Source organism: Phasianus colchicus, chromosome 4 (genome assembly GCF_987193195.1).
Source record: "Phasianus colchicus chromosome 4, bPhaCol1.hap1.1, whole genome shotgun sequence".
Lineage (NCBI taxonomy): Eukaryota > Metazoa > Chordata > Aves > Galliformes > Phasianidae > Phasianus > Phasianus colchicus.
Genome location: NC_143439.1, coordinates 6,301,797 through 6,312,377, shown reverse-complemented (window position 1 = coordinate 6,312,377; position 10,581 = coordinate 6,301,797). Strand labels below are relative to the sequence as shown.

Here is a 10,581-nt window from a genome sequence, read left to right as displayed (position 1 = left end):
CGGTGAAAGTAATTAAAAATGTTAATTTTGCTGAAGTTGAATAATTTTTCAGAAAAGTATTTTAAATATTGTAGAAGAAAAGTAATAGATCTTTTTGTTCTTCTGAGAACTGAGAAACTTTTTCATTAGCTCAGAGATTTGCTTGGGATGTGAAAGCCATTTTTTTTGTCTTGGTATATTAATTATCACAATTGTGAGTGTAGACTGGATAAAATAATGTACATTCACTGGGACCTGGGCAGTATTCTAGATTAAAATGATTCAAACCTGATGAAACAGTTTGTAGCAGAATGCATTCAGTAAGTAATTAGTACTGAGGTTGCATTTAATCATTATATTCTTATGCACCTCTCAAGATGCTGTGACTTCAGTCACTGAAAAAAAAAAAAAAAAAAAAAAAGATGAGAACAAATTCAGAAAAATGTATCATTGGTTTACAAGAAATTATGTGTGTTCGACTTGTGTTATGCTGTCAAATGTTGTTTTTCAAGTCTAGGTTTATGTAGGGCAGATTTTTGAGATGGAAGCTATATTTAAGTCTCACGATTTATTTCTGTGTAATGTATGCAATATTTTGTAGAAAGCTGTGTTTTCAGTTTTGTCTGAATTAAAGGCAGTGATGACTCAGAAGATGAGTGGGCTGCAGCATGTATCTCTTTTTTCTTCCCAGCTGCAAGACTTTGTATTTCACCTTGTTGAGATTCATGAGATTCCTGTCAGCCCACTTCTCCAGTCCGTCCATGTCCCAGTGAATGGCAGCACATCCCTCTGGTTTATCCGCCATTCCATACAATTTTGTGTCATCAAGCAGACTTGCAGAGGCTGCATTCTGCCCTGTCATCATTAACAAAGATACTCAACAGTATGCCTCACTACTGATCTCTAGGGTACGCTGTGAGCTAGTGTCCTCCAAATAGACTTGTACAGCTGATAACAACTCTTGGAGCCCTGTCGTTCATCCCATTTTCAGTCTACCTCATTCTGTTCATCCAGCCCATCCTTCATCTTCTCTGTGATGATGTTACGGAAGACAGTGTCAAAATTCTCACTGAAATCCAGGTGGACAATATCCACTGCTCTCCACTCTCATCTGCCAGGTCAGTCATTGCATCGTAGAAGCTTATCAAGTTGCTCAAGAGTGCCTCATGCCAAGTCCATGAAGTCCACTGAATACTCCTGATGATTTTCTTTTTCTTCGTGTGTCTTGAAATGGTTTCCAGGATTGCTCCATCATGTTCTTAGGGATCGAGATGAGGTCTGTAGTTCCCTGGCTTCTCCTCACCTTTTTTGAAGATAGAAATCTTCCAGTCCTTTGGCAACTCTCCTAAATCTGAGTTGTTTCTGTAATTTTTTAGTTTATTCAGAACCTATTCTAAACACAGCTCAGCATTTAAAGTTTTTGAGATGCTCTTTTAATACATTAATACATTCTGCCTTTCACATTCTTTTTTTACGTCAGATAGCCAAAAAACGATGGACTCCTGTAAGTCCTTTATGGTACTATTCCTAAAAGTATAAATGCATACTGGCAATCCCTATTTGAGTGTGGCACTTATTTGGCTTACTGTGCTTCAGGTCATATTTAAATGTTAAAGAGCAGCAGGAGAGTCCTATGAGAATAGGCACACTGACAAGGTGGGATGCTCATATTTTGCAGCAGTGAGGATCTTGATATAACTGTGCCCTTTTTGAGTCCTCAGAAAATCCACCTCTGTTCCCATAAGTCTGTAAGTAGAAAGAACGGCAAAAGCAGGCTCTGTCTACTAATGAAAAGAGTCTGTGAGGGCCCTGGGTTTGCTGAAATAAGATGCAATTACACCAGCAAATGAATCAGTATAGCTCTTATGATGCACAAAGTACACATAAAATGCTACTTGCCAAACACTTTATTGGTACTAAACTAAGCCCTATTGTAAATGTTGTCCATGTGCATTTGTATATTTTCCTTTACTTGGTGACATTTTTTGCATTTTATAGACTGAAATTTCACATTTATAAATAAAACACTTTCAGAAGCGTATCGTAACTATAAAAACATGTACTAGCTTCATAATTATGTAAAAACTTTGAGAAACCATTTGAGTTTGCTATGAACATGAGTACGATAATGCACACGGTTTAATCAATATACCTTTCAAGGGAGCCTCATTTGGGGTAATGCAAAAGCCATATCTTGCAGTCAGTAATAAATATTTCATTAAATTATCTCAAATTTAACTCTCACTCCCACTGGCAAACCTCTAGTGGTACATAGCTCTTTTCTCTTGATTTTATTGCCCTGGTAACGTGCAATCATCTCACAACCCTTTGCTTTCTCATCTATAGTATATTGCCTTGCCTTAGATTAATCTCACAGTCATTATCTCATTTAAATAGGTAATATTTGACCGTCTAATCAGCTTAAAGAAACTTGAGTAGAATAACATGGGCTTACTTTTAGCATTCAGAAACATTTTTGAAACAATGAGAAATAGATTTGTTTAAAAATATATGGTCTAAATTATTCTTTTTGTGCATGGAAATGCACACTGCATTTACTGACATAATTAAATTGCCTGTGTATCTGACTTTTTAATAATGAAAAGGGAAACCCTAGAGTGCTTAGATAATTTGCTGTTTTCATTTAAAGCATGGAATTCAGTGGTACCTATTGAGGCATTTAGTCTTCCTAGGCACTGCAAACAAAATGGAAACAGTGCCCTAGCTTTCTAGGTGGCAGTTTTGATACAGGTTTTTAATTTCTCTGATTTAAGTGCTCTTTTTCAGTGCTTGCATTTGTATCTGCTAATTAAAATGAAAAGTTCTGTTTATCTTGTCCTCCCACTATAAGAAGAATAGTATATTCAGATGCCAAACTTGTCAACTTGCAATTTCGGATAGACAAACAATACATTTTTTTTTTCAAGTCTATGTTATTTTTTGTTGGCAGATAGCAAAGGCTTCTAAGTGTGCTTGGAAATAAGATTTAGATCTTGAAAATTATGAGCTAATTATCTTGAGGGCAAGATAGCAGTACTGCTAGATGTATCATCTGTGATCTAAAATGAATTGATACTGAGGTTAATCTGCAAGGGTTTAACTACCTGCTAGTGTTTGGAAAAAGACCTTTGCCTTGCTTAGACTGTTGTTTAGATAATATGCATTACTTAAGATATCTTTTCAATTCTCTATGTAAAATCTGTCCTCTAGGAACCTTAATTTCTCATTCCTTGCACGTTACCCAACCTCAGCTTCTTTGAATTTTTACCTCGTTCACTAGATGCTATCCGTGTTCTCCAAAAATATGTCAGCATCATTTCATGCTGTGTTTTTGTGCTTATGAATAGCTAAGCATGTTGTAACTGAGGGCATGTTAAAATTAATAAGAACCCAGGAATTCCAAAAATGTACATCTAGATATTTATTTGAACATAAAGTTCTAATGGGCATGGAAGTTTACTCCTGTCAAAGTCCTGGGTGAAAACAGTAATCCTCCAAAACCAAAAGCCTTATCTCCTTTAGTTGCAATTTCCAGCACTCACATAAAGCCCTCAGCAGATGTGCATGGCAGCAGTGCAGTAAGCCATGAATCCCACTGCCAGTCCTCCAGCTATCCAAAGAAAAGGATGACTTACTTTTATCTATTATTCAATATTGTGATATGGTGAATTGCTAAATGTATGGTCTCTTCCTTTCTTTATCTCTTTTTTGGGGGGAAGGGGAGGTGGAATGGAGGTGGTGGTATTGTAGCACACATTCTGGCATTAGCACTTACTACATACGCAATCTCTAGATTCAGAAATAGATGGGGAAGTATTGCAAAGTTTTCTGTTCCTCTCTAGGTCTGTACGAACATTGTTACCCTTCTTTCTTTACCAAGATTCCTTCATAACCCTCTTATTATACATTAACTTTGCATTAAACCCGGGGAGAACACTCCAAATCCATTGTTAGTTACTGCTCTGAAGGACAGCTTTTTAATTTCCAGTTCATTGGTTATCCCAAGTACATAGCACTGTATTTGAACCTTTGGTTATAAATAGACTTAACAGTTCCAAGCATGAAAAGCTCCTGAGTAAAACATGGATGTAATTTGAATGCAAAGTTAATGCTTGGCAGTTGTTTTCACAATTCAAGCCTGGAGACAGGTCACAAATAAAGCATATTAAATCTCTCTTCATAAGGGATAGATGGATAGAAAGATCAATATTGCTTTTTATGACTGAGTTTTTGAAAAAAGGCAAAGGACAAATCCATACAGTAAAAAACTAAAATATGTCATGGACTTAATTTGGATGTCATAACTTTTAGAATGTTACTGTAGGAAATACAGGACGACTCATACGTATTGTTCTGTAACATGATTTCAGAGCCCAGTTCCTGTTAGAAAAGCAGTTCACTGTTATAGCTCCTTCAGTTACCCAGATAAGGTGCAATGTGCAATTCAAACATATAAACATTCCCAAAGTTGTAACCCTAGTGGAGGAATGTTTGACTGTTTGGATTTAGGTCTGTTTGTGTCTGTTGTAAAGAAGATGGTTTAAGCGTGACATCTTCAAAGAGGAGGCAACCAGTGCCATTTGATAGGAAAAAACTGAGTTAGCCTCATGACTTGTCTGCAAGGTACACTGAAAGAAGAAACTGCAAAAAAAAAATCTGAGTGCTACACAATAAATAAACCATTGTATATTTAGGAAATAGCAATGCAAACTATAGGAAAACATGAAAATTTTTCTCAAATCTAAAAACAATAGAAGTAGAGAATTTAGAGAATAAAGCTGTCCTCATAATAGCAAATTACTGGTGGGTTTTGAGTTCCTTGTCTTATTTGTGTTGTCACAGTACTCTGCCATTGAAATTATGAATCTGTGTTTTCTTTGTGATGTGCTTAAGCTGAAGTGTTGCAGTTTCTCTTGTGAGTTTTACCACTCTTCCATATCCTCTGAAGAAAATGTGGTCTGAAATGCAATAGGTCCCATATGTATCTGGCGATGGTGATGTGGAGGCACTGTTTGTTCCACTAGATGGAACACATATATTCAGTGTCAGTTTCGTTTTCAGGCATTGTAGAGAAAAGGAACAATGGGGTTTTGATTTCTTCTTTCGAACGTGGCAACGCTCGTCCTCTGGTGATGTCATTAAAAAACAATGTTTGTACTTCTCACCTGGAACTGAAATTAAATCTGTCAGACCATTAGAAGTTGCTTGAGGCATTTTCTTATTCATTTATTCCTGAAAGGGAAGTCATTTTGCCAACAGATAGGCATTTTAAAGATTGCTTTCAGTTCTTGCCCAGTCTCTGTATTTTCAAGCTTGTGTTTCTTGACCCTGTCCTGATGCTGTTATTTGGAATGAAAAATTTCACCTCTGTGCTAAAAATATTTTTTATTTGATAGCTTGGATTCAGTTAATGAAGCATAATGAGGAAGATAATTTAATGTCTCCTGATTTCTAACCTCTTGTTCCATTCATTATCCTTCTTTGATATCCACTGCATAGGAAGATGCCTCCACTTCCAGGTGTTTCTGTATTAAATTCTTCCAGGCCAGAGAAAAAGCACAAGTTATCCCAAATGCTGAAAGTTCTCATCTCATTATCACATTTTACATATTGTATAGACATACTGACAATGTTAATTAGTGAGAAAGGGTTGATTGTTCTTTAATTACTTTGCCAAGAGCTGGTACAAACTATAAAGCCACAAATTATGTGACATATTATAAGTGGATTGACTTTAATGGCATCTTCATGTACCAACATGCATATTTCATTACTAAGCTTTTAGCTTAGTTATTAGCATTTTAACATGTCCATTAATAATAAAAACGCTGGGTTATGTACATGAAGGAATTGTTACTGCAGAATTTTAAAAAGCACCTGACAGAGTGCTGTACTTTTTTAACGTGTCGCCAAATTCCAAATATCAGCATCAGCACAGGACGTGCAGATTGCAGAGCTCTTCCAAACTCCCATCCTAAGTGTTGTATCCTCAGATATTTTATAAAAAGACTCCTTAGTACAAAAAATGCATGTAGCCTGTCGGAAAGGGTAAAGTGTTCTCTTGAGTAGGTGGTCAAATTTGTCTCATGGCTGTGGCCTCTGAAGATCTGACTTTCTGAAAGTTAGTCATTCATCTTCAGGGAGAATTCCTCTTGGAGTGAGAAGGTATTTCTGCTGCAGCTGTAGGTTTAAGGCTGAGCAGGGTGTTGCATGCTGGTCCCTGGCTTTCTGCATGCTCTTGATAGCAAGCTATTATAGCAAGCATAAAATGGAAACATTAAGCCCCCCCAAGCTGTCTTTCTAAGAAAATTACCTGCTTACTGAAACAAATCTCATTTCCTTTTACATGGAACTTGTTTTCACAGCAGTGCCGTACTGGCTTGAGTAAAATGACTGTTCTCACTGATTGATAACAAGACAAAGCTAGTTTAATTTATTATATCTGCTTGTTTATTGCCATCATATTCTAAAGATGACATTTATGTATCAGCTTTGATTTGAGCAAATAACTTTGACATTCAGCAACAAAAGGTCAATTCCTCAATTTTGTTTTGAAGCCTAGAGTTCTATTAGTCAGATACAAACAAACTTTTTCTCACTTTACCTGTGCTCTGTTCTGTTCCACAGGATAGGAGTAACAACATGAAAGCAAAAAGAACTACACACATCTGATGAAGAGACACTTTTTGTTTTTTTTTTCTATTTTCTATCATCTGCCCACTCTCCTTTAAGACCAAAAAGGAGACAGGGGATATTTCTATCTGATTTAATAAAGAGGAAAACTATCAATCCCCATTGTGTAGGTAAGAAAGCTGAAATGGCCTTTTTTTCTCCCTCTCTTTTCAGTTCTTTAATATTTTCTTTCACAGAAGATTCTCAGTTTGAATACTCTATGCCTGCATTCAAGAGTACGTTGAGTAATTAGAACGCTATTGTAATTACCTAATTGTTGTCTTTAATGCATTGCAAATGTCATATTTCACTTTAGTAAACACAGTAAAAAAAATCTAGGAAAAGCAGACAGTTTGGCATTCTGAGGGAGGGAGACTGTAGAAGGATGCTGAGTTCATTCATGGTTCCATGTTCAATTCAAAAAGATGCCCTGTTCATCCTAGTGAGGAGCTGGAAATCCTGTAGGACTGACAATTTCACTCTTGACAACTAATTATGCACACATTATCACTTGGAGAATCTTGCAATAGCTGAGATGTTACATTCTTGATGGAAAGCTGAAGATTTCTGTAATGCCACTTAACATGAGAATAGATCATGAGCAGAGAGAGGTTAAGATAATAGATGGGAATCAACAAACGTTCTTTGGACCAGAATGCTCTTCTAATTTTTTTGAGAGAAAATTCTGATCTACTATTGAAAAATCCTGATTTAAAGAACTGGAATACTCTATTCTAGACCAAAGGAGAACAACTGAAAGGCTTGAGACAGAGAAGTGCCTTGCTGTATGGTTGTATTTTGAGCATATTCCTGGGGATTCTGGGCCATTTGTAAGCTGACTTTCACTTTTTGCTCACTTGTATACAGTTCTAGAAAAAGAAAAGTGGCTCTTGAATGGATACTGTGCAAAGGAGACTTTTTGTGGAAGTTGTCATCTGTGTTTAATTAATTGACAGCTTATTCATGATCTGTTTTTGCAGTTGGAGTTTAGGGATAGAAAGCTGTTGTTCAGCTTTTGCTGTGATCAAGGTTTTCACTCTCAATATGACTCACCTCTTATTATAAAGGGAAAGAGTTCACTGGCTGGAGTGCCTAGTGATGAGTATGAGTGCATAGAAAATGCTGAAGATGGATGCAAGTGTTAATGGTTTCCCTTTGTTTCTCTTTGATGGCTCAGGCTATTTATTGCCTGCCAGATTTGCTTGCCTGTTTTTTGATATTGCCAGCCTTCACTGAAATGGCATGGAAAATGTTTCCTTTAGGAGGAGCAAAAAAAACCCAGACTCCATGCTAGCATAGTTCAATCCTGAGTTAAACGTTCATATGTTATCTTCCAAAGCCTCCTTGACTTACAAGGTTACAAACAGGGAGAATTAATTAAACGAACAGTTCCTCCTGTCACGATTCTGTAAATGGCCCTTTTCCTAACTTACTAGACATTGTCCAAACTACACTTTTAAGATAAATTACTTTTCTAGTCACCTGTCTTTTTCACACACACACACAAAAATATTTGTACAATTTTTGTGAAGTAAGGTATGTGCTGTTTTTCTATTTTACTGAAGTGAAAATTCAGTGAAAAGATACATCAAAATTATGGCTGAAGAGTTTAAGAAAAGTACAGCTTCTTTTGTTTTGCATTGTATTAAAGGAATTAGGCCCAAAGCCCAGCTCCTGTGTCATCATGTAGAGCTGTGCATGTGCATCCTTAAAGCAGAAGCAATTTCACTTTCAAGAAAATGTTATGGTATTCTGATAAAAGTGAAGCCTCTGGTAACAAATGGCAGCAGAAGCATTGCCATGCAAGGAAGGCACACAAAATCCAACTGTTAGATGCTGCTCAGTGGTAGCCAGCTGGCTAATTAGCACAGATGTGTTGGCTACTCCATTAGCAGATTTACAGCTTTCAGTCATAACACTGCTTTTGCTCACTGGAGTGACATGAGGAGGTGGAGGGGAAAAAGGAAGCTGTAGGTAAGAAATAGAGGCTGAAAAGACACAAATTTATGGGAAACTGAGCTGTTATTAGAGCTTATTCTAATAATTTTGGATCAAGTCCTCAGTCATCCAGGACTTCATGGATCCAGGAGATGCTTGGCTATGGTTTGAATTCAGAGGCTACCAGATGATGGGATTCTGAGGGTAGGATGCTGATGTCAGAGCATTGATCCCAGTGCTTTCTCTCTTCTTTGCCTGCTCTTCTACTTATGCGGTTTTCTGGCTTTTGGTTTTGATGTTGGATTTTTCAATCATCTCTTATGTGCTATATGCCAATGACCTGAAAAGGAACTTTGTAATGGAAGCTTGAACTGCTCTCTCTGGTTTATGAGTGTACTGTACTCTCAGATTATGATAAAGTGAGAAGGTATACATGCTATACTTACAGTTCTTCGTCTAGTGGCTAATTTTCTTAGGATTTTGCTCAGCTTCATATTGTGAAGTTTCTCCTTTCATTAAGGAGGGACAAAGGTTTTTGTATGTTCACTGAAACATAAATAATTTCGTACTTGGCTAGGAACAAAAAGATTTAGATTACAGAGATTTCTAAGTGGATTTCATCCAAGGTCATCATCATATGAAATTTATGAGGTGCTTAAAGTACTGTATCTGAAGGTGACCCAGAAAGCATCTCTACTTGATTTGGAAGCCTCACTTGTCTGTTTAATACTGCTAATTTGTATGTTTATTGACCTCTTGACACACACACTCTCCTTAATGGCAAAATTGGAAATGAGTGGGTATCAATACATGTGTGTTTTTTTGGAGGACACCACACTGGCATGATTAGTTGTGGTGAAGGTAGTGACAATGAAGCAAAAGAAAAGGAAAAAAAAAAAATAATCTCATCCCCAGCAGAGATAGGTGATATTTGGCCATTTGAGACTACTGGGAGGAGGGTGTATAGTAGATACTGAAGAGTAATACATTTGTAATGTGGAGCCATTGTGGCTGGAGGGATAAATACTCAGTACCTGTTACTACCTGATAAAGTCATACATATGTATGGGTATATTTCATGTGATAATTGGAGAATCTAGTTTTAGCATCTGCTTTTACCTGATAACCTAACGGTTTGTTTTTTGTTTTTTGTTTTTAATTTTAAATAAGAGAAAAGCAATAATTCTTAAGCCATGGGCAACAGGAAGATGTAAAACAAAGCTGCCAAAGAGGAGGGAGGAAAGGAAAACATTTTAGATGCACTTGCACTGGTATGCAGGAGGCTGAGCAAACAAGAACTGCATGTGCTTGCATTTTATATGGCTCGTTAGAAATACTCCTGACTGCTTTCAGAATGTGTTTGTGAACACTTAAACTGACTTTACTTGTAAATACAATGAGCTTATGAACAAATCTGGACATACTACGTATGTCTGTTTTGGGGACTGATTCTAAATAGGAGTGTTCATGAGGATGGATGATTTTTTAAATTATTATTTATTGTTTTTAGCTCACATACAACAAAGGAGTTGACTGATTTTGAAAGTTGGCTGTTGCAGTGGTCAGATAACAGCTAATAAGTAAATCATAAGAAAAGTGAATTTAGTGTTGAACGTGTGGTGAGGGCATGGCAAATACACTTGATGGCTGCAGGTTAAGGTCAAACATTTAAGTTGAACAGGACGCTATTTTTTTTTAAGGGATTGAAATTGCAGGAAGAAATGGGGTATTTCATGTGGTTTGAATGCATGTTGGCCATTTGTTTATCTGTTTTGTTTTTGAAAGAATATATGTATTCTCTTAACAAAACAATTACCTGTTCCTTTAAATCTTCATAATGCAAATACCTGGTAGCAGTGATAGCATGTTTGTCTTGCTGGGTTTTATTCCACAGCAGAAAATGTTGCACAGTGTCTGTTCCTCAGCCATGTGGGTCCTTCTGCTGCTCTTGCACCCTGCTCTTCTGTGTGACAGCTCAAGCAGAAAGGCCAG

At 36.8% G+C, this 10,581-nt stretch overlaps 1 long non-coding RNA gene across 1 annotated transcript in view; it reads left to right on the top strand.

The window, feature by feature from the left end:
- The first annotated feature begins 718 nt into the window (after positions 1-718).
- Positions 719-10,581, top strand: part of LOC149918023 (uncharacterized) — a 35,528-nt gene continuing 25,665 nt past the window's right edge. The window contains exons 1-2 of the long non-coding RNA XR_016466303.1: positions 719-1,097; positions 6,607-6,782. This is a non-coding gene — a long non-coding RNA (uncharacterized LOC149918023). The remainder of the gene's footprint in view (positions 1,098-6,606; positions 6,783-10,581) is intronic.